General features: G+C 37.5%; 1 long non-coding RNA gene across 1 annotated transcript in view; it reads right to left on the bottom strand.

Annotated features, from left to right (window-relative positions):
* Positions 1-629: 629 nt before the first annotated feature.
* The window catches only part of LOC143676537 (uncharacterized), a 28,315-nt gene continuing 3,108 nt past the window's right edge, over positions 630-25,836 (bottom strand). The window contains exons 2-3 of the long non-coding RNA XR_013172156.1: positions 2,329-2,404; positions 630-994 (exon numbers count right to left, since the gene is read on the bottom strand). This is a non-coding gene — a long non-coding RNA (uncharacterized LOC143676537). The remainder of the gene's footprint in view (positions 995-2,328; positions 2,405-25,836) is intronic.

The following is a 25,836-nucleotide window of genomic DNA, read 5'->3' as shown; positions in this document are numbered from 1 at the left end:
CCAGGTGGTGTGATGTTGGCTCAATGGCAGAATTCTCACCTGCCATGCCGGAGACCCAGGTTCAATTCCCAGTGCCTGTCCATGCAAATAAATAAATAAAAAATAAACAAACAAAAAAATAATCAAAGAGGGATTACCAAACCAAGCAAGAACATTCTCCTTACCCTGGCAGTCAAATGCTGCTCAGCATAATCCTATTACATGTTTCTTTCACCCTTGCCAACCTATATTATTCTTGAATCTCTCCCTCTAAAATAAGTATGAGTTTCTGTTTTTTATACCTTTAGTTATTTTGTTCCCTTGGCGGGGAATTGTGCTTTTCCTCTCCCATCCCTCACTTCCCAGTTTTACCTGTTAATATATATTCTCTGTCCTTTCAGGACAATCTCTTAGCTTGGCTCTTTCATAAATCCTTTCCATGAATGTCCTCACCATCTCTAGATATAATTACTCCTCCTCTTGAAAGCCCAAGGCATTTTGTCAGTCATTGGGCCTCTTTCATATATTTTATTAAATATAATAAATTTATTTTATTTTTTTATTAAAATAACTTATGTACTTATTTTATCTTGTGTATAATTCAAGATCCACTTAGGAAAAAAACCAAACCACTCTCTAGGCTTCTTTCAAATAAAGGGAATTTAATATAGGGAATTTGCTGTGTGGATGATGAAATATATGAGAAAGCAAATAGATTTAATGGGGCAAATCAGAGATTAGCAATAGCAGGAAACTATTTCCTTGTCTAGGGTTGGAAGGACAACAACAAGAGGTGGTATTTCCAGAATCCAGAAGCCAGAGCCATCTGGCTAAAACCATAGCTAGGGCTAACTGACAGGGCATGGGAGCACGGGAGGAGGTGAATAGAGGAGACACAGCAGCAGCCAGAATTGCCATCCAATTCTTCTCCAGCTAGCCATCTTCTTCCAGTGCTTTCTGTTGGCCAAATCTGCCTGGAAACCAGCTGGCAAGGGAGACTAGGAAATGTAACTCCCTAAAGTACAGAGAAGAGTAGAGATCAGTCAGAAATGAATCTGAGTACAAACAGGCAAATAAATAGCTCAATATATTTTCAGGAAAAAAAAAAAGCTGACAATAGAGACATCTTTATAACACCCTTCAACATCCAGCACAATATCTTCCACAAAATAGTTTATAGTACACTATCTTACACAAAACATAATTAAATTGTATTATTACATCCTACATCCAAAATGAAGAACATCAGTCTGTACAAACACGAAAATAAGAATTTATATATGAGGTATTATCTAAACAATAATTTTTCTTCATGCCCATTATTCATCATTAATGGATATTAAGCCTATTCTTTGCAAACAAAAGATCATTATGAATTTGGTTCTGCTACCTCTACTAAGTCCTGCTTTTCTCTTTTTCTTCTGAGACTTCTGAGACTTTCCTAGTTTGTTTGATTTACTAAAGCAGGGGTTCTAGATTAAAGATTGTTTGAGTCTTGAATCCCTGAAAGAATCTGATGCAACTAGGGATCAGATTCTTTCAGGAATTGTCCATTCCTTCCAGGGGGGACAAATGAACATTTGAATATGCAATCAATGTTGCCTACAATTTCTGGGTGTTTGCATAGCCTAAAGTCTGTCCATCAGTTTCTACATTAAGCATTTTTGCAAGGATCCAAGAGCCCAAAGGCAATAGAGAGAATGAAAAAATAAAGAGTTGAGAATGAAATTAAGAGAAAATAGAGGTAGAGGATAAGGGTTGTATTACTTAGCTTAATAAATACTTGCTAACTGCTAGAACCTATAATCCTAAAATTAATGCAACAGAAGTTTACATATCATGACATCACAGCCACATGTGGGCCAAATGGTCCTCCTGGATAGCTTTCTTTTAAACAGGGACTTGGAACTCTTGGTTACTTCCACTGTAGCCTCTGCCATCTTGGAATCCTTTACTTCCATTCTTATGAATAGATGACAGAGCATGAAGAAGGAAATCCGGGTTTTTAACTACCTTATCTAGAAGTGAGACACTTCACTTTTGTTCATATTCCATTTTTCAGAATAGTCATCTGCTCCTAATCTAATTGCAAAGGAAGAAGTGAAGTATAGTTTTCCTGTGTTCGAAGGAATAGGAAATGGCATTGATGAGTATTCAACCACTTTCTACCACTGGTGGAGAATAATCATTGCATTAATTATCTATTGCCATGTAGCAAATAGTCTCCAAATTTAGCAGACTAGAACAAGTGTTATGGGGTCAGGAATCCTGAAGTGGCTTAGCTGGGTAGTTCTGGCTTAAGGTGCCGTGTGAAGTCATGCCACATGGATGGCCCAGCTGTAGATTTACCTGAAATTATGCCTGAGACTGGAGAATCCTCTTCCAAGCTCACTCACCTGAGGGGGAAGCCCCAGTTCCTTACCAGCTGTTGGTCAGAGAGAGGAGAAGAAGGTGAGGGTTAGGGAGGGATGGAAGGAGGGAGAGAGAGAGGAGGAGGGAGGGGGAGAGAGAAAGGAAAGAGGGGTGAAGGGAAGGGGAGTAGAGGGAAAAGGAGGAGAAGGGAAGAGAGAAAAGAGAGAACCCAAGATGATGAAAACTGCAGTCTTTTATTATCTAATCTCAGAAATCACAAACCATCACTTCTGCCATATGTTACTGGCCACACAGACTAACACTTATATAGAGTAGCAGAGGACTACACAAAGAGACGTAGGAAGTGGCAATGGGGGCCATCTTGGAGGCTGATTCCCGCAATCATTAAACAGCTACTTCCCAACATTTTACTCTCTTTCTTATTGAAAGAAAGCCACGTGCTGGATAACTAGAGAGGGACATGAGGCAGATACAACATATTAGAATAATAATGTTAAAAACTTGCTTCTGTTTAGGGTTTTAAAGTTTTGAAAGTTCTTACCTTTCATAGACTGCATGTAATTCTTTTTGGCCTGTTATTGAATCTCAAAACACCATTAAGTTAGAGGTGGTATAGAGTAGGGTTTTCAAGATTGGGCTTGAAATCAAAGGCCCAAATCCTGTCACTGGACTTGGTTCATCCTCTACCAGATTCAGTTTCTCCATCGCGAAAAGAGATAGAGTAATACATAGAGTTTTTATTAAGATTCATTCTATATTCATAAATATGCTATCTTATTTTAAAAATGGAATTGTGCCAGCATTCAAATGCACCAACAAATCTAAAAGGGCTTGGCAAATTGTATAGTTTTATTCAAATCATAAATACTTGGGGAACACACAAAGGAAAGAACTCTTCTTCTCTGGGAAAATCTGATTTTCTTGCAGTTCACAGAGTAAAGATTTTTACTGTGTGTACCTAAGGGCAAACTTTCCCCTCTTCTGACTGTTAAAAGGAAAAATACTTTGGAGGGACTCCAAAGGGAAACTGAGACCTGGGATTCTTTCTTCAAAGCCAAATGCGATGTCAGTGTGTTACTCTCAGTTCAGAGAACTATCACCTGGAGCAGTGGTGAGAGAAACTGTCTCTAGCTCAGAAAACCTGACTTTCAGGGGGAAAATAAAACAAATAAGGTAAAAAGCCATATCTAAAAATCTCAACAATACAAAGATTAAGAATGTGGTTTCAAAATACACCCAGAATATCTAGGTATCAGTCCACATTGGCCTTCTTTCCCAAAACACCAAACTAAACAGTCCATAACCCCAGGTCACAATCCTATAATTTCACATAGATTTGAATGAGTTTTCAAAGCTTCTTCACATTAGGGTCCTTCCATGGGCCAGACCCCCAAAACCTCATCTGGCCGCCTTTAGACTTCAGGACTGGGCTGATCTTAAAGCAGTGGTTTTCCATGCTGGTGGTACATCCACTACCCAGACTTAACCTCAGATATACTGAATCACATCTGCAGGAGCAGGGCCTGCACACAGCTGAAGAACTACAGTTCTAGAGAGTACAACTTCCCATGGGCAATCTGGTCCAGAAAAGAGCCTGTATTGCAACAGAATTTCTTCTTAGGGAAGGCCAAAAGACAAGGTATTGCTCAGCATTCTAGCAGAACTCCTGCTCTTTGGTTATGCCTCAGAGACCTCAGAAATTCTAGAGGTTTCCAGAGACCTGAGGTCACTGTCCAAGGAAAGAAGTTACATGCCATGTCTGGAAATACTCGATCTTGGCTGATGACCCACCATCATCTCCACAGTCACCCAGGATCTAGTCCTTGGCATTAAGTTTCATTTCTGCTTCTCTTTGGCCTCCCAGATCTCTTCACTGGCCAGTGACAGACTACTCTTCTTGAAAGAATCTCAATCTATTCCTCTCTCTATTCTCACTCTCCTTGACTCATGATCTCACCTTCCTCCTGAAGCATTACAAAAGCTTCTGATGGAAATCCTTACTGCTAGTCTAACTCTGTGCTGATCCACTTTCTATGCATGCTGCTGCCAAAGTAATTGTCCTGGAGTACAACTTTGATTAACTCTCTACCTTGCTCAAAACGCTTCATCAAGTTCCCATGGCCTATGAAATAAAGCCTGTATAGTTTGTCCTAGCACTATCTAAATCTCTGCCACCAAGCCTCAACTGCCTTATCTAACTTTTCCTCACTATTTCTCTTCCAGTACCAAATGTTCCTACCTCTTTCTTATAAGTTTCCAGCTTTGTGCCTTAACTAATATTCCTTCTCCATCAGAAATGTCCAATTAAAAATTGGCTTCAATGCATCAATTTTCAAATCCTCCCTCTTTCATTTAGACTGGCCTCATCCCATAGTCAAAAATATCCTCTCCTTTTTGAACAACCACTGCACTCAATGTTTCACTAAAAGTACTTTTCACATTCTTCCCTCTCTTTGATAATCATATACGTCTCCTTTATGACTGATCCATCCTGCTGTTACAGAGGCTACCAAGTGTGGAGCTTTTTGCATAGGAGATGTTCCTTACATTTTGGTGGAGTAAGGACACAACGAAAATATTGCCACGAACCTGGTATTCTACAACATTTTCAATTTTCTATTGAAATAATTCTTTTTTGATAGATATTTGGAACAATAAATTTTTATGTTAATTAAAAATCTAATTAAAAACAACCTTGAGACAACCAGTATATTCTGTGGACAGTCGAGCATTTACTTTACATTACCCATTGTGATGGTTAGTTTTCTATGTTGACTTAAAATATTAATATTTTATTAATGTCTCACATACATTATCAACATTAATCTAGGAGTTGCTGTGAAGGCATTTTGTAGATATGATTAATGTTTATAGTCAATTGACTTTAAAGTAAAGATACCCTAGATAATCTGGGTGAGCCTGATCCAATCAGTTGGAAAGCCTTAAGAGCAGAACTAAAGTTTCCCCAAAGAAGAAACTCCACTGTGGACTGCAGGCTCAGTTCCTGTCCAAGAGTTCTAGCTTGGCCTTCCTGATAGCTGCCATATGGATTTCTGACTTGCCTAACCAGCCCTGACAATTGCATAAGCGAATTCCTTGCTATCTATCTATCTATCTATCTATCTATCTATCCACTATTGGCTATTCCAATTATAAAAATTTGTACTACACTTATTATCAGGTCACAAGGCTGCTCCAAACTTACATTTTCTAGAGCTCAAAGAAATTTAAAGAATGTTTTTAAAACTTTATTTAAAAAAAAAGTTTATTTAAAGATAACAATAAAATTGGTGGTTGATCAAAACAGAATTTGGATTCAGAATAAATTTTGTGATCCGGTATAAGAAAGATTGTTCATATAAAGGGGTAGGTAGACAGATACCTTCATGGTTAACTGGTGATGATGTGGTAAAAACTAATGACAAAATTCAGGCGGAGTTAGAAAGATGTCTCCTGTCTATGTGTAAAATAAAACTTTGGAAATCCAGTCCACTATTTTGCTTCAAATTCACACATGTATGTTGGATATTTGTATAAATGTAAAATATGTGTATTATACAAAAATACATGCATTATATGGGAGATAAAAAGAGGCAAATAATTGACACCAATACATGTTTAATTTCTATTCTTCTCAATGTCAAAAAACAAACTGAAATGCCATTTCAGTAGGTTATACATTTTTTAATTTCATGAGGCTTCTTTCTAAAATGTTACAAACCATAGTATTCCTTCTAAATAGAAAATATTAATATTTTATTAATGTTTCATATATATTATTTAAAATTTATATCTTCTCTTAAATTTCCTTTAACATATATAAATTGTATATCTAATAGTAATCACTTGTATTTATATAGCACTTTATATTTTCCAAGGCATTTTCACTTGTATTGAGTAAACCAAATCTTATGACAATACTTGGAAATAAACAGGGGCCTGTGGTAGGCAGTGTAATGGTTCCCCCAAGACATCTAGTCCCTGGAAACTGTGAATATGCTATGCTACCTGGAAGAGGGGAATTAAAGTAGCAGATGGAATTAGAGATACTAATCAGCTGATATTAAAATAAGGAGAGTATGCTAGATTATTCAGGTGGCCTAAGGTAATCTCCAGAGTCCTTAAATGTGGTGGAGGAAGAGGTCAGAATGCTACTGTGTGAGAAAACTTGAACCCTTTACTACTGGATTCTAAGATGGAGGAAGAGGGCCTGTGGCCAAGGAATGTGGGCAGCTTCTTTTGTGTTTTTTTAATATTCTTATTATAAACAATGACTAGACATACAAAGATTCTTGACATGGTTACAATCAATGGCTCATAATATCATCACATAGTTGTGCATTCATCACCATGATCATTTTTTTGAACATTTGCATCTCTCCAGCAAAAGAAAGAAAAAAGAAAAAACTCATACATGCCATACTCCCTACCCCTCCCTTTCATTGATCACTAGTATTTCAATCTACTCAATGTATTTTAACCTTTGTTTCCCCTATAATTTGTTTATTTTTTATCCATATTTCTTACTCATCTGTCCATACTCTAGATAAAAGGAGCATCAGACACAAGGTTTTCCCAATCACACAGTCACACTGCAAAAGCTATATCATCATACAGTCATCTTCAAGAAACATGGCTATTGGAACACAGCTCTACAGTTTCAGGCACTTCCCTCTAGCTTCTCTAATACACCTTAAACTAAGGGGTTATCTGTATAATGCATAAGAACAACCTCCATGTTAACCTCTTGACTCTGAAATCTCTCAGCCACTGATGTTTTATTTTGTCTTATTTCTCCCTCCTTTCAGTCGAGAAGGTTTTCTCAATCCCTTGATGCTGAATCCCAGCTCATTCTAGGATTTCTGTCCCACGTTGCCTGGGAAGTTTACACTGCTGGGAGTCATGTCCCACGTAGAGAGGGGGAGGGCAGTAAGTTTGCTTGCCATGTTGGCTGAGAGAGAGAGAAATGTACGGCCAGCTTCTTAAAGCTTTTAGGGGCAGGAAACAGATTCTCTCCTAGAGCCTCCAGAAAGGAGCACAAGCCTGTCAACATCTTGATTTTAGCCCAGTGAGCCCCACTGACTAAAGACATTTTATAAAGACATTTTATAAAGTCTTTATATACATAATGTACATTTTTCCTGATTATATATTATAAATAACTCTGTACTGGACATATCCTTAAACATCAATTTTTGAGAGCAATTTCTGATTTTTTTTTTAGGTTAAGTTCCTTGTTGTAGGATTAATACATCAAATAGTATTAACATTGTTTAAAGGCTTTTGATACACTCTTTTGAGCCCCACTGGGCTCACTTCATTCTGATGTCCTGAACTGTAAGATAATAACATTGTGCTGTTTTAAAGTCACTAAGTTGGTGGTAATTTGTTACAGTAACCATAGAAAACTCATATGGGGCTTTTTCTCCCCCTCATTTTGTAAATATGAAGAAGTTAAATGGCTTGCCCAAGGCTACCCAACTAATGATGGTTGATCCAGGGTTTGAACTCAGGTATTTTGAGCCCAAGCGTCTTGCTTTTGCTGAATGCATTCATATTCTTAATACATTCTTTAGACATTCCTAAGACACTTTCTAATCAACAAGGGAAGGCTAAATATCCTATTTAAAAAAAGGAAAAGACAAAAGGAAAACATCGCACATAGTAAAAGTCATCAGATATATGACAAAATCAACAATTAAACTAATTGTACCACGCTAAAACATGCATGAGATCCAACTTCTACCTAGTAAGTTGGCAAAGATTTTCAAGTTTTCATACACATTGTTGGCAAGAATAGAGAGCTGTCATAGACAGTTGTGGGACTTTAATTACATCTGCAAAATACCTTCACAGCGACATAACTTGATGAATAACTACAGAATGTAGTTTAGCTAAATTGATACATCAAAAAAAGCCAGCTCATTACATAATAGGAGCCCAGTTTTGTAAGAACAGAGAGCTGTCATACACAGTTGCTACCCCATCTATGGGCAATTTGACAGAGTGTATCAAAAGCCTTTAAACAATGTTAATACTATTTGATGTATTAATCCTGCAACAAGGAACTTAACCTAAAAAAAAATCAGAAATTGCTCTCAAAAATTGATGTTTAAGGATATGTCCAGTACAGAGTTATTTATAATATATAATCAGGAAAAATGTACATTATGTATATAAAGACTTTATAAAATGGACTATATCCTTAGGATGGAATATTATGCAACCACTGAAAAATGTGTTTCTGAAATTTATTTTAAAATTTGGAAAAATGTACACAAAATAATTTTCTTTTAAATTACAGAGTTGTTGGGTTTTTTTTTGCTGTATGGTGGGAGTCACATGTCATCATTTTCCACATGAGTATGCTGTGATTGCAGCACCGTTTGTTGAATTTTCTTTGTTTTGCTTGTTTGTTTGTTTCTTGTGAAGTGCATGGACCAGGAATCAAACCCGGGTCTCCCACATGGCAGGCAAGAATTCTACACCGGTACCACTCTTGCACCCCCCTACAAGGTTTTTTATCTTCTACAGTGTGATTCTCTATCTGTAGATAAACTAGAGTAATATATGAAGATGCTACAGTGGTATTGTTTTCTTCTTCATATCTCTATTGCATTTTGTTAGACTTCCTATGTATGTGTACTTTTGTAATTTCTAAATTTTTTTAAAGCTACATAAAATCAAATGACAAATACACTGGAAAATATTTTTAACACATTGTGACAAAAGATTGAAAACCTTAAGATATAATTTATGTAGCTTAATAAGAACACATTAAAACCTCATTGGAACAATGGACAAAGAATATGGCAAAGCAATTCATAAAAAAATTGAAATAGCTAATTAACTGGAAATAGACTCAATTTCACTAGTAAATAGGTACAAATTAAAACACCGTCCAGATATTGCTAACAAATATGTGAGTGTTCCAAATTATGGTAATGGCCAATGTTATTAATGCTAATAAGAATGTAAATTGATGCAGTCTTTCTGAAAAGTAATTTGGCTTAAAATTAAGTCTCAGACTCTTTCACCTAAGAATCTAATGGCACACAAAGATTTGTATACAAGTGTGCTATTCAATGTTTCTTATAATTGAGAAAAGTCACTTAATTGTCAATGAGGTATAGATTTGTCTGGATAATGGATTGTTATCAGATGCTAAAATAATCTTGAAGAAAATGTAGTGACTATAGAACATGCTCAGGATATAATGCTCAGTGAAAGGATCATACAATTATATATTGTATTCAGAGAAGCAGAAGACACAGCAGGTGTGTGTGTGTGTGTGTGTGTGTGTGTGTGTGTGTGTTTAAAGAGATTGGGATGGCTAAGTAAGACTGAAATCCATAGGACAGGAAGGGAAACTCACTGGCAGGCTGGGACACTCAGACATGGGTCTGAAGCTGTTGTTCACAGGGGCAGGGGTATGTGTTTTGTGGGGGGGGAGAGCAGTTTTCTTCTACTTTCTCTCCCTCCCTCTCTCCTTCTCTTTCTTTCTCTGTCCCTCTCTTCCTCTCTCTCCCTGCTTGTAAGACTTTCCAACTGATTAAGTCAGGCCCACCTAGATATCCATGGTAATTTCCCCTTACCGCAAATTAGGGACTTTACTTACATCTGCAAAATACCTTCACAGCAATGTGGAGAATGTAGTCTAGCTCAATTGATACATCAAAAAAAGCCAGCACGTATGTAAAATATGACCCCAGTTTTGTAAAAATAAACATAAAAATAAATGCAAACATGGGAAAGTAGGCTGGGGAGAAATGTTTGAAAATAGCAAAAACTCTTCCCTATGTAGTAAGATTTTGGATGATTTTTATTGTTTCTTGTATCATTCTGTATTTCTCAACATTTTTCCATAAATGCACACAATATTTCTATTTTAGTCAGAAAAAATGGGATTCTTAGGGCAACATTTGAAATAATACTCAAGGAAAAGAGTAAATACAAGAATAAATCATCACTTATTTAACTAATCAATACTTTTAACATAAATGTGCCTAACAGCCAAATAAGGCATTAAGATTAAAAATCATTACCATTCATTAAAAAAAGAGTCTTATTTACTTCTCTTTGTGGACCCTTGATAATGAACAATGAATCACAAAAGCTGGTATGCCTTCCCTGATTCCAAGCCAGGGAGTAAGTGTCCTGTTGGTGCTCATGAAAAGAGCTATTGATGGGGCTGAGCTAGGTCTCCATCTGCATCCCCTGGAAGGAGACACCTTCCCCATGGTTCATTTCTTATTGACTCAGAGATCAGGAAAGTTTCCAGGTGATTTGGGTTTCAGTGGCTTCAGTGGCTTACCTATTGACATTTTGACAAATTTTAGTTTAGCACATTCCTATTACCCTGTGCGTCTTTAGTATAATGAATAAGAGGAAAACAGATTTTCCCTAGCATAAACAAAATATCTTTCTCATAATCTAATTTACTCTCTTGCAAGCCAACTTCAATTCCTCAATGAATTTGGATTATAAAAAGTAAGAGCTGGAGGGCGGGCCGCGGTGGCTCAGCGGGCAGGGTGCTTGCCTGCTATGCCGGAGGACCTCGGTTCGATTCCCGGCCCCAGCCCATGTAACAAAAACAAAAGAAACAAAATACAATAAAACAAGAAAATGTTTAAAGATGTTTCCCTTTCTTCCTTCCTTCCTTCCTTCTATCCTTCCTTCTCTCTGTCTTTCCTTTAAAAAAAAAAAAAAAAAAAAAAAAAAAAAAAAAGTAAGAGCTGGAAGAAATTTTAGACCTACTACTTCTTTTGACACAAGTGGAAGCTGAGGACACGAGGCCGGGGGTCTGGGTAGATAACTTACTCAAGGTCACCTTGATCTATCATCCAGATTCCTTTTTATTCCAGTATTGTGTGATTCCCCCCATGTCCCTGACTTCTTACTTATGACTTGGGTGGGTCAGAAAAATCATTGACCTTCACTGAAGTACAATAAAAACAAGAAAAAATGTTGTTGAACTTCATACTTCTGAAAACTGTATTCATTTATTAAATTGTGTTCATTAGTTGTACGCATTGTATTCAAATCTGTGCTATTAAACACCGTAGCCACCAGCCACCTGTGGCTAAGGAATACTTCAAATATGTCTAGCCTGACTAAGGAACTAAATACATTTTATTTTATTTTAATTAATTTAAGTTTAATTTTAAGATTAACTTAAATAACTGATACTTCCTCAGTAAAAACTTTTAAGTTTGGAACAACTTGGTTATGTGAATCTACTTTTCCTACAGTGAACATTATGAAATCTAAATAAAGATCAAATGTTCCTGATGAGAATGGAGATGTTCTGGAAGTATAAAATATTCCTCGGATTTTAAAGATTTAGTATGGGGAAAAAGAAAAGAAATTAAAATACCTCATTGATAGCTTATATTGATTATGTGTTAATTATGTTTTGGATATATTGGGTCAAATAAAATATGATATTAAAATTAATTCCACCTCTTCATTTTTCTTTTTTTTAGTGTGACTACTAGAAAATTTAAAACTATTTATGTGACTCGCAATTCTATTTCTATTGGTCAATACTGATAGAGAATCTCAATATCTTCTTCAGATTTGTGATAAAGTTTCTCTAAATATCTCTTTGTATTTTTTAATTATGTTGGAACGTATACAAACAGATTTCTGCAGCTATTCACTCTGGATCCTTCTATATTAGTTTTCTCTGTAAGAAACATATCCATCACAATTTAATACCTGTGGTTTAGGGTGTTAGCTTCATGATTTATTCCTAAAATAAACACTTGCAGGAAACTTGGGCATTGAGAGTAAAATTGTAGTTGAAGGAAATCATTAAATCTGGGGGTTACATGCTGATTCTCTTGTTATCATATCACATTTCAATCATGATGTAAGCCCTAATAATGTCTGAGATTCAGATGTTGTTTCATTAAGGAAGATTGTGGAGGTCCTGAGGCTAAATAAGTGGCTTCGATAGCATATACCTTAACGTGCATTTCTGTTTTAGTCTTCAGATATCGATCTGATATTAGGTTCTTTAGTATAATTTCATTTGGAGTTCACAAATGGAACCATTGTTTGTGTTCTCTTGATATCTTAGACATAAAGCATGTCCCTCCCGATTACCAGCCATATGTTTTTTACATTGAGCTTTCTTTTTCCTGCAGAGGAAAGAACTGACTCCTTCCAAAGTAGCATCCCATGGACATATCGTGAATCCTTAGTTTCAGGTTCATGGACAATGAATAGATGGTTTGGTGGCCTCCCTCTTTTGGTTGTCAAATGTTCTTTGGGCATCCACTTCAGTGGTCCTTGATGAACCATCCTTCTCTCACTCAACTGGTAAATGCTCTCTGTGTTGGGTGTTGCCTTTATTTCTCCTTGAAAGAATGCATTTTTTCCTATTTGCCCCTAAGGAATTATCCCTGAAATGCTTCTCAGTGTTTCCAAAAGTGAAGTTCATTTATGCCAGAGAGTCTACTTTTAAAAGACGGACTCTCATATACCTTCCCTCCCAAATTTTGTGAAACTCTCTTTAGCTAGTTTTTCATGAAGTATGAATAAATAAAGAGAAAATTTAATTTATATAGATATGCTTTAAGTATAACAATCAGCCTCAGGGCATTTGGGAAGCAGTGAATAAGGTGGAACGAGCACAGCCTATGCAGGCAAACATATGCAGGTTGAAATTTGGCTGTGCTTAAGCGCTCAGTGGCCTTGGGAACTTGGGAAGCTCAGTAACCTTATTGAGCCTGTTTCCTCTTCTCTAAATTAGGGCTATGCGTTCCTACCTTGATGGGCTACTTTGAAAATTAAATGAGCTCACATATGTAATGTTCATGGCAAATAGAACCATGTAATAAACATTAGTCCCCTTGTCCCTAAGGAAATGAATGTTCCTTTGAAATATAACTGCAGATCCTTTTTTTTTTTTTTTTAAATAACAACAACAACAAACGTGTTTTATAGTTTAAAAAGCGGGAGGAAGAACATCTGTTTATGGTGTCCTTTGGTGAAAGAACATTCATTTATATTCTAGGGCAATGATGTAGCCCTAATTCTCCAGACATTTGAACGCAGTTAGTTGGAAATGCATCATCATTTAGCCTCTCTGGAAGGGAGGGGTTGACAGGTGAGCTCTCGTAATAAGGGTCTCAGAGCAACCATTCCTGAATCCTGATTTCTCTGAATTCTGATTTTACTGCATGGCTTAGCTCTGGAAGACCATTTTTTACCGCTTTCCTTTTTCCTGATGCAAAATAGTCATGATAATGCTTTTTTAGGAAGAAAATGCATGCTTGAGAAATTATTTAAAGGATGGAAATTTTAAATAGTATTTTAGAATTTTCATATTTGTGCTTTACAGAAACTCGTATACACACAAACGCAGTCCTATCTCTCAATAAGAACTATTTTCTTCTTTAATGCCATGGGAAAATTTCCTTTATATTCAGTTCAACTGACAAATGGGCAATAGCTGTATGCAAGTTACTCTCATGGTCCTGGGTGGAGAGGAAACACGTGGAAATCAGACCCAGTCCTTGTTCTCAAGTTACTCTCATGGTCCTGGGTGGGGAGGAAACACGTGGAAATCAGACCCAGTCCTTGTTCTCAAGTACCCATCACATGGCTGTCATGAAAAATGGAATTTGAATTCAAACTCACATCATTTTAAAGCTCTTAGAAAGAGCCCTGGATGAAAATTAAATGGAGCAGTGCAGCTGCTTGTTCCTTGCATTTCTTCTCTAATCAACTGCAACAGCCGCGGTTGTTCAGTCTCCTCAGCAGGATTGCTCTGGGGAACCTGTTCAGGATGTGAAGATGATCCTTTGTTAAACTATAATTTCTTCACTTGGCATTGTGCTCCCTGCTGGTGGGAGAAGGCCGGAGTGTGAGATCCTTCTTGCTGTGCCAGTGAACTGAAGGGGTCTACTTTTAATCTATACCCTCTTTAGAAAATAAATTAGTTTAACCAGATGTTTTAAACAATAACTCATCAGCAAGACAATACTCCTCCAACACAAATGACAGGAATCACAACTTCATTTACATGTATTTTCCATCATCTTCTCCACGATTGAAAGGAAATATCACCCCTAAAAGCACAAAGCAATTAAAATATAATCCTGTTAACCTGATCAAGATGGCAGAGTAAAATGCTTCAGAGCTCCATCACCTACAGAAGCTTGGAACAACCAGCAAGAACTTTCAGAAATATTTTTCTCAAAACTCCAGAAAACAGTTAAAGGACTTCAGTAACAGGGCAAGTGCCAAGTGAAGGAAAAAGCTGCTTGGAAATGGTCAGATCTCATGGTAGCCTAGCTGCCCTTCTTCTACCTCTCTTCCCAGCTTACCATAGAGCTGGCCCACACTTCCGGTGTGCATCCCTGGTCCTGGTATTGGAGGGAACAGAGTAACCCTAATGCACATACTAGGAGCTCATATGTCTGGCCCAATCTCTCCGTCCCAGAACCTACCTGCCTTGCCTGTAGGATGAAACTCACAGAAGTCTCTTACAGAACACTGTGGGGCAAGCAATAAGTGGCTGCCTATGGCAGGGATTTGCTAGCTGTAGGATGTACAGTGCAGGTCCTAGGAAACAGTAACCTTGAGGAAACTGTTTCCTAGGAAAGAGAAGACATTCACAGATAAGTGAGGGAATTCCTAGGGCCACATATGCATGCCCAAGATAAGACACATGCACAGAAAGAGTCAGAGAGGCTCATATGCTTTCGTCTGGAGCTATTCTCTAAACCCATTGTATGGATATGCCCTGAAGGAGGACACTAGCACTAGTGAATCTGCAAAGGCTGGGAAAGCTATTTCCTTTTTTTTTTTTTTCAGTTCCTGGCATTCAAGGAAAGCTATTTTGTATCACTAGCTGGATATAAGCTTGAGGAACAGATGCCTCAGAATCTAAATTCCAGTGATAAAACATTAAAAAATCAAAATTTCCAGATTTCAGTAAAAGTAACAAAACATACCAGAAACAGGAAATGATGGCCCAGGCAAAGGAGAAGATTTAAACATTAGGAACTATCAATGAGGAGGATAAGACCTGAGATATGCCAAACAAAGACTTTTTAAAAATGCTCCTAAATATGCTCAAAGAACTAGAAAGAAATATGAACAAAGAACAAAAGGATCTCAGCAAAACAAGAGAAGAACACAATAAGAAAATAAATAGAGAGAAGGAAGTTATGAGAAGGAACCAGAGTTAAATACCGCAATAACAGATTCCTTAGAGGGGTTCAACAGCAAATTGAAACTGGCAAAAGAAAGAATCAGTGAACTTGATGAAAAGACAGTCTATTCAGTCTGAGGAACAGAAGGAAGAAAAAATGAAAAAAAGTTAAACAGGGCCTGAGGAACATGTGGGACACCATCTAGTATAACAAATTCATAGGAAGGAGAAGAAAGGGAGAAAATGGCAGAGAGAATAGTCAAAGAAACAATGGCTGAAAACTTCCCCAATTTAATGAAAGACATGAATATCTTCAGCCAAGATGCTCTACGAACTCCAAACAGCATAATCTCAAATAAACCCACACAGTGACCTATTATAATTAAACTGTCAAATGCCAACTATAAAGAGGGAATTCTGAAAGCTGCCAGAGAGAAGCAACGTGTCACATACAAGGGAACCTCAACAAGATTAAATGCCTATTTCTCATTGGAAACCACAGGGATAAAAAGATGGTAGGATAACATACTTAAAGTACTGAAAACAAAAAACTGCCAACCCAGAAGTCTATATCTGGTAAAATTGTCTTTCAAAAATGAAGGAGAGATTAAGTGTTTCTAGAAAAACACAGGTTTGAGAGAGTTCATCACCATTAGAATGGCCCTACAAGAGATGCTAAAGAACGTTCTGCAGTTGAAAGAAAAGGACAACAGAAAATAAATTAAAGAGGCATAAAGAAATAAAGATCTCCAGTGAGCGTAATGATGTGGGTAAGCATAAATGCCAATACTATTATATTTTTGGTTTGTAACTCCACTTTTTTACTTCCTACTGGATCTAAAAGGCAAATGCATAAAATATAATTATAAATCAGTGGTTTGGACTTACAATGTATAAACCTGCAATCTGTGACAACAGCTATGTAAAGGTGGGGAGACAGAAGGATATAGAAACATAGTTATGTATACTATCAAAGTTAAGCTGGTATCAAAGAAAACAAGATTGTTCTAGATTTAGGGTGTTAAATTTAAGCCCATGGTAACTAGAGAGAAATATCAGAGAATATGCAAACTCATAGAGACAAACATTAAAAAGTTAGAAAACAGGTTGCCAGAGGTGGGGGCAGGGGGATGGGAAGTTAAAGCATAACAGGTATAGGGTTTCTTACTGGAGAGATGGGAAAGTTTTAGCAATGGAAGGTGGTGTGGGACATTTCACAGCATTTCAAATGTGATTAAATATCCTATTGAAGGTATTCTTGGGAGTGGGTGAAAGGGAAAGTTTATGTTGTTTATATGTTCCTACAATTAACAAAGAATGAGCAATAAAGAAACCATGACTAATGCAATACAGGATACTGGATGGGACCTAACAAGGGAGGAGAAAAGGCTCAAAGGGACACTGTTGGGACAAATGAAAAAAATTGCAACATAGATTGTAAGCTTTAGAACCATGATAGGTTTCTTGAATTTGATTACTGCACTTAGGGTGCTTAGGTAAGTAAATATCCTTGTTCTTATAAAACGTGCATGACAGCGATAAGTGTTCATGGAGCATGAGGTATACAACTTACACTCAAAAGTTCAGAAAATGGATAGGATAGATACATACACACATACATACATAGGGCAAATGTGGCTTAATGCTAAAATTGGCAGATGTAGGTGTCCGGCAGAGGCTGGGGAGTAGGGGTATGTGGGAGTTCTCTGTATGGGATTTATGTTCTTTTTTTTTTTTAACTGTCCTGTAAGTTTGAAAATTATTTCAAAGCGAGAAGTTTGAAAGTTCAAATGTACATATTCCTGTTAAATATCACTATTTCACATTTCCCACCAAAAGGTATTAGACTGGAGATAAAATATTTTTACAAGAAACAATTATTAAAGGTATAACTAGATGCCAGGAGAGACATAGAGATACATGGAAGCATTACTGTTCTCAGAATGGTGAGAATTACTCTGACACCCATGGACATGTCTGTGCACTCCTCGCCAGCAGCGGCATCGCTGACCTGACATTCTGGGCCATCTCCTCTCCTTGCTCATTCATGCTGACCATGAAGTGCTCTAATGTGGTAGTGACTACATGCTGGTTGTTCTGGTGGTATAGACAGAACCACACTCAGAGAGCAGTTCTCACCTCTTCCACTCTAGCTTGTATCTCTTCCTTTGGGAAAGTAGATGCTTCAGAAAGCAGAGGATACTCCATCAAGAAGGGATGACTGGACTTCCGGAGAAGATGGTGGCTTAGTAAGGTGCACGCATCTTAGTTCCTCCTCCAGAACAACTACTAAATAACTAGAAACAGTACAGAACAGGTCCCGGAGCCACGACAGAGACCTGATACACAGTGTACCCCAGTCTGGACCGGCTGGACTGGCTAAGAGACTCCGCTGCGGTGAGGTCCCCGAGTGGCACACGCTTCCCCGGGCTGCGGTGGCTGGCGGCCGGAACCCCTCCCACACACGCGGCTTCCCGGGCCGGCTAATAATAATTATTATTATTAATTAATAGTGGCATTAATGAACAACTTCTGACTACTAAAAATAGGCCCTCAGCTCAGGCAAAACTGATCAAGGCAGTAGTCGCCTATTGGGCTAACTGAAAAAGAGGAAAGGGGGTGAAACAGAGCCTTCTGCGGCTGTTTCTATGGAGGCTTGGTTGCCTCTAGGCTCAGGGCTGGGATTACACAGGTTGCAACTGCCCCAAATGCAGAAACAGGCTGCTTTCAGGGCTCTCTACCACCTGAACCTTCCCCGCGGGAGGGCTGAAACGCAACTCAGGTGGAATCCCTCTCTCAAGGAATTTAGATCCCAGGACTTCACTATTTGAAGCCATTAAAACCAACCTACAACCTTTCCTCTGTCTCCACCACACACCCAGCAGTAAGGGTCTTCCAAAGTTAAAGGAGCCACAACATCTTTTTCTGGTGGGACCCGCAGACAGACAAGCACCACATACTGGGCAAGATAAGAAAAACAGAGCCCAGAGACTTCACAGGAAAGTCTTTCAACCTGCTGGGTCCCACACTCAGGGAAATCTGATAAAATGCCCAGATGCCAGCAAAAAATAACAAATCACACCAGGAAAATTGAAGATATGGCCCAGTCAAAGGAACAAACCAATAGCTCAAATGAGATACAGGAGCTGAGACAACTAATTCTGAATATATGAACAGAAATGGAAAACCTCTTCAAAAACCAAATCAATAAATTGAGGGAGGACATGAAAAAGGCATGGGATGAACAAAAAGAAGAAATGGAAAGTCTGAAAAAACAAATCACAGAACTTATGGGAATGAGAGATACAGTAGAAAAGATGAAAAAAACAATGGAAACCTACAATGGTAGATTTTAAGAGACAGAGGTTAGAATTAGTGAACTGGAGGATGGAACATCTGAAATCCAAAAAGAAACAGAAACTATAGGGAAAAGAATGGAAAATTTTGAGCAGGGGCTCAGGGAATTGAATGATAATATGAAGCGCACAAATATACATGTTGTGGGTGTCCCAGAAGGAGAAGAGAAGGGAAAAGGAGGAGAAAAACTGATGGAAGAAATTATCACTGAAAATTTTCCAACTCTTATGAAAGACCTAAAATTACAGATCCAAGAAGTGCAGCGCACCCCAAAGAGAATAGATCCAAATAGGCGTTGTCCAAGACACTTACTAGTCAGAATGTCAGAGGTCAAAGAGAAAGAGAGGATCTTGAAAGCAGCAAGAGAAAAACAATCCATCACATACAAGGGAAACCCAGTAAGACTATGTGTAGATTTCTCAGCAGAAACCATGGAAGCAAGAAGACAGTGGGATGATATATTTAAATTACTAAAAGAGAAAAACTGCCAACCAAGACTTCTATATACAGCAAAATTGTCCTTCAAAAATGAGGGAGAAATTAAAACATTTTCAGATAAAAACTCACTGAGAGAATTTGTGACCAAGAGACCAGCTCTGCAAGAAATACTAAAGGGAGCACTAGATTCAGATATGAAAAGACAGAAGAGAGAGGTATGGAGAAGAGTGTAGAAAGAAGGAAAATCAGATATGATATATATAATACAAAAGGCAAAATGGTAGAGGAAAGTATTACCCAAACAGTAATAACACTGAATGTTAATGGACTGAATTCCCCAATCAAAAGACATAGACTGGCAGAATGGATTAAAAAACAGGATCCTTCTATATGCTGTCTACAGGAAACACATCTTAGACCCAAAGATAAACATAGGTTGAAAGTGAAAGGTTGGGAAAAGATATTTCATGCAAATAACAACCAGAAAAGAGCAGAAGTAGCTATACTAATATCCAACAAATTAGACTTCAAATGTAAAACAGTTAAAAGAGACAAAGAAGGATACTATCTACTAATAAAAGGAACAATTAAACAAGAAGACATAACAATCATAAATATTTATGCACCGAATCAGAATGCCCCAAAATACGTGAGGAATACACTTCAAACACTGAAAAGGGAAATAGACACATCTACCATAATAGTTGGAGACTTCAATTCACCACTCTCATCAATGGACAGAACATCTAGACAGAGGATCAATAAAGAAATTGAGAATTTGAATATTACAATAAATGAACTAGACTTAACAGATATTTATAGGACATTACACCCCACAGCAGCAGGATAGACCTTTTTCTCAAGTGCTCATGGATCATTCTCAAAGATAGACCATATGCTGGGTCACAAAGCAAGTCTCAACAAATTTTAAAAGATTTGAATCATACACAACACTTTCTCGGATCATAAAGGAATGAAGTTGGAAATCAATAATAGGCAGAGTGCCAGAAAATTCACAAATTTTCTGTGAGTGGAGGCTCAACAACACACTCTTAAACAACCAGTGGGCCAAGGAAGAAATTACAAGAGAAATTAGTAAATATCTCGAGGCGAATGAAAATGAAAACACAACATATCAAAACCTATGGGACACAGCAAAGGCAGTGCTAAATGGGAAATTTATTCCCCTAAATGCCTATATCAGAAAAGAAGAAAGGGCAAAAATTCGGGAATTAACTGTCTACTTGGAAGAACTGGAGAAGGAACAGCAAACTAACCCCAAAGCAAGCAAAAGGAAAGAAATAACAAAGATTAGAGCAGAAACAAATGAAATTGAGAACATGAAAACAGTAGAGAAAATCAATAAGACCAGAAGTTGGTTCTATGAGAAAATCAACAAGATTGATGGGCCCTTAGCAAGAATGACAAAAAGAAGAAGAGAGAGGATGCAAATAAATAAGATCAGAAATGGAAGAGGAGACATAACCACTGACCTCACAGAAATAAAGGAGGTAATAACAGGATACTATGAACAACTTTACGCTAATAAATACAACAATGTAGATGAAATGGACAAGTTCCTAGAAAGGCATGAACAACCAACTTTGACTCAAGAAGAAATAGATGACCTCAACAAACCAATCACAAGTAAAGAAATTGAATCAGTCATTCAAAAGCTTCCCAAAAAGAAAAGTCCAAGACCAGATGGCTTCACATGTGAATTCTACCAAACATTCCAGAAAGAATTAGTACCAACTCTGCTCAAACTCTTCAAAAAAATTGAAGTGGAGGGAAAGCTACCTAATTCATTCTACAAAGCCAACATCACCCTCATACCAAAACCAGGCAAAGATATTACACAAAAAGAAAACTACAGACCAATCTCTCTAATGAATATAGATGCAAAAGTCCTCAAGAAAATTCTAGCAAATCGAATCCAGCAACACATTAAAAGAATTATACATCATGACCAAGTAGGATTCATCCCAGGTATGCAAGGATGGTTCAACATAAGAAAATCAATTAATGTAATACACCATATCAACAAATCAAAGCAGAAAAATCACATGATCATCTCAATTGATGCAGAGAAGGCATCTGACAAGATTCAACATCCTTTCCTGTTGAAAACACTTCAAAGGATAGGAATACAAGGGAACTTCCTTAAAATGATAGAGGGAATATATGAAAAACCCACAGCTAATATCATCCTCAATGGGGAAAAATTGAAAACTTTCCCTCTAAGATCAGGAACGAGACAAGGATGTCCACTATCACCACTGTTATTCAACATCGTGTTGGAGGTTCTAGCCAGAGCAATTAGGAAGAAAAAGAAATACAAGGCATCAAAATTGGAAAGGGAGAAGTAAAACTATCACCGTTTGCAGACGATATGATACTATACATCGAAAACCCGGAAAAATCCACAACAAAACTACTAGAGCTAATAAATGAGTATAGCAAAGTAGCAGGTTACAAGATCAACATTCAAAAATCTGTAGTGTTTCTATACACTAGCAACGAACAAGCTGAGGGGGAAATCAAGAAACGAATTCCATTTACAATTGCAACTAAAAGAATAAAATACTTAGGAATAAATTTAACTAAAGAGGCAAAAGACCTATACAAAGAAAACTACAAAAAACTGTTAAAAGAAATCACAGAAAACCTAAATAGATTGAAGGGCATACCATGTTCATGGATTGGAAGACTAAATATAGTTAAGATGTCAATTCTACCTAAATTGATTTACAGATTCAATGCAATACCAATCAAAATCCCAACAACTTATTTTTCAGAAATAGAAAAACCAATAAGCAAATTTATCTGGAAGGGCAGGGTGCCCCGAATTGCTAAAAGTATCTTGAGGAAAAAAAAATGAAGCTGGAGGTCTCATGCTGCCAGACTTTAAGGCATATTATGAAGCCACAGCGGTCAAAACAGCAAGGTATTGGCATAAAGATAGATATATCGACCAATGGAATCAAACAGAGTGCTCAGATATAGACCCTCTCATCTATGGACATTTGATCTTTGATAAGGCAGTCAAGCCAACTCACCTGGGACAGAACAGTCTCTTCAATAAATGGTGCCTAGAGAACTGAATATCCATATGCAGAAGGATGAAAGAGGACCTGTATCTCACACCCTATACAAAAGTTAACTCAAAATGGATCAAAGATCTAAACATTAGGTCTAAGACCATAAAACAGTTAGAGGAAAATGTAGGGAGATATCTTATGAATCTTACAATTGGAGGCAGTTTTATGGACCTTAAACCTAAAGCAAGAGCACTGAAGAAAGAAATAAAGAAATGGGAACTCCTCAAAATTAAACACTTTTGTGCATCAAAGAACTTCATCAAGAAAGTAGAAAGAGCCTACACAATGGGAGACAGTATTTGGAAACGACATATCAGATAAAGGTCTAGTATCCAGAATTTATAAAGAGATTGTTCAACTCAACAACAAAAAGACAGCCAACCTAATTACAAAATGGGAAAAAGACTTGAACAGACACCTCTCAGAAGAGGAAATACAAATGGCCAAATGGCGCATGAAGAGATGCTCAATGTCCCTGGCCATTAGAGAAATGCAAATCAAAACCACAATGAGATATCATCTCACACCCACCAAAATGGCCATTATCAGCAAAACAAAAAATGACAAGTGCTGGAGAGGATGTGGAGAAAGAGGGACACTTATCCACTGTTGGTGGGAATGTCAAATGGTGCAACCACTGTGGAAGGCAGTTTGGCGGTTCCTCAAAAACCTGAATATAGAATTGCCATATGACCCAGCAATACCATTGCTAGGTATCTACTCAAAGGACTTAAGGGCAAAGACACAAACGGACATTTTCACACCAATGTTTATAGCAGAATTATTTACAATTGCAAAGAGATGGAAACAGCCAAAATGTCCATCAACAGACGAGTGGCTAGACAAACTGTGGTATATACATACGATGGAATATTATGCAGCTTTAGGACAGAATAAACTTATGAAACATGTCATAAAATGGATGGACCTAGAGAACATTATGCTGAGTGAGACTAGCCAAAAACTAAAGGACAAATACTGATGCGAACCAACATTAGAGAATAAACTTGGAATATGTCATTGGTAACAGAGACCATCAGGAGTTAGAAATAGGGTAAGATAATGGGTAATTGGAGCTGAAGGGATACAGACTGTGCAACAGGACTGGATCCCAAAACTCAAAAATGTACAGCACAATACTACCTAATTGTAATGTAATTATGTTAAAACACTGAATGAAGCTGCATCTGAGCTATAGTTTTTTTTATATATTTTTTGTATTTTTTATTTTTATTTTTTTCTCTATATTATCATTTTATTTCTTATTCTGTTGTCTTGCTATTTCTTTTTCTAAATCAATGCAAATGTACTAAGAAATGATGATCATACATCTATGTGATGATATTAAAAATTACTGATTGCATACGTAGAATGGAATGATTTCTAAATGTTGTGTTAGTTAATTTTTTTAATTAATAATAATAAAAAAAGGATGTACATCCCCTAGAAAAGCCATGTTTAATCTAAATTCCATTTCATAAAAAGGCAGAATGATCTCTATTCAATACTACATATTTTCAACTGCAATCATCTCCCTGGAGAGGTGATTTAGTCAAGAGTGGTTGTTAAGCTGGATTAGGTGATGACATGTCTCCTCCCACTTGGGTGGATCTTTATAAGTTTCTGGAGTCCTACAAAAGAGGAAACATTTTGGAGAATGAAAGCAAATTCAGAGAGAGCAGAGCAGAATGACATAGCCATCAGAAGCAGAGTCCACCAGCCAGTGACCTTTGGAGATGAAGAAGGAAAATGTCTCCCAGGGAGCTTCATGAAACAGGAAACCAGGAGAAGAAGGTTGCAGATGGTGTGCTCATCAAGTGCCCTTCCAGATGAGAGAGGAACCCTGACTGTGTTCACCTATGTGCCTTTCCAGATGAGAGAGAAACTCTGACTGTGTTCACCATGTGTCTTCTCACTTGAGAGAGAAACCCTGAACTTCATAAACCTTCTTGAACCAAGGTATCTTTCCCTGGATGCCTTAGATTAGACATTTCTATAGACTTGTTTTAATTGGAACATTTTCTCAGCCTTGAAAGTGTAAACTAGCAACTTATTAAATTCCCCTTTCTAAAAGCCAAAAAAAAAAAAAAGAAGGGATGACTGCAAGAACAGCAGTGAACGTTGACAATATACAGCAAAGAAAGTTGGATTCTATGGAATAAAGACCAAAAAAGAAAACATGAAATGTTCCCATGTACCTCCCTGATGATTTAGTAATTTAAGAAAATTTGGAAACACTAGATTAAAATTTAGTCATATTTGTATATACACAAACTGGAGGTCACAGGGTGGCAAAATAAAGCATATGGCAGGACCTCCCTACTTCTCAAACTCATCCAAGAATCCTGAGACTCATCTTGCCTTAGAATCTAAAAGGACTTTAGAGCCCATCCAATCCAGCCTGTTCAATCTTGCAGAAGAGGAGGCTGTGGCCTAGAGCTGTTACTTGTCCAAAGCATAAGCATGTAACACAGTCAAGTCTGCAATTTGAACTCACAGCTCCCATTCCAATGTTCTTTTAACTATATCCCATTGCCTCTTGCTTTGAAATGCTCTGATCTTGGTGCTGTAGTTCTGGAGAGTTTTTTTGCCAAGCCACTAGCATTCCATTCTCATCGTCCTTTAGATGTACAATTGTAGGTAGGTGATAGATGATGTGGGAGAGAGAGAGAGAGAGAGAGACAGAGACAGATTATTAATGTAGCATCAGCTTGGCTAATTTGGTGCCCAGTTGTTTGGGCAAACACTAGCCTAGATGTTGTCATGAAGGTATTTTGTAGATATGATTAGCATCTACAATAAGTTGACTTTAAGTAAAAGGGATTACCCTCAAGGAGGTAGGTGGACCTCATCCAATCAACTGGAGGCCTTAAGAGCAAAGAACTGATGGTTCCAGAGGGGAGAAGAAATTTTGTCTCAAGAGCACTTCATCTACTTTTGTCTGAGTTTCCAGCCTGCCAGCCCCCACTATGAATTTTGGATTCAAGACTGCAAAAACTCTTGATGGAATTTCCAGCCTGCTGCCTGCTCTGTGAATTTCAGACTTGCCAGCCCCCACAATGAGAGACACAGTTCCTTAAATAAATCTCTTAATATAGATGTATAGCATGTGTGTGTGTAATTTTCTGTTGGTTCTGTTTCTTTGGAGAACCCTGACTGATACAGAGAGATAGATGATAGAAAGATGGAGAGACGGAGAGATGGTTCAATAGATGATTGATTGATTGATAGATAGATAGATAATTTAGAGATAGCAATAGAGCCACTCTTTTGTCAGGCTCTGACTGTGTCCAAGCTGCCTTTCAGCACAGTAGCCCCTCTGGCTACTCATTAACTCCGTTCTCCCCATCCCCACTAAACTCTGTTGCTGGACGATTACACTGTGTTCTCCTTGTAGCCCTAATACAATCATGCTTGGCA

The sequence above is a fragment of the Tamandua tetradactyla genome, chromosome 3, assembly GCF_023851605.1.
Source record: "Tamandua tetradactyla isolate mTamTet1 chromosome 3, mTamTet1.pri, whole genome shotgun sequence".
Lineage (NCBI taxonomy): Eukaryota > Metazoa > Chordata > Mammalia > Pilosa > Myrmecophagidae > Tamandua > Tamandua tetradactyla.
This window is presented reverse-complemented; position numbering and strand designations above follow the sequence as displayed.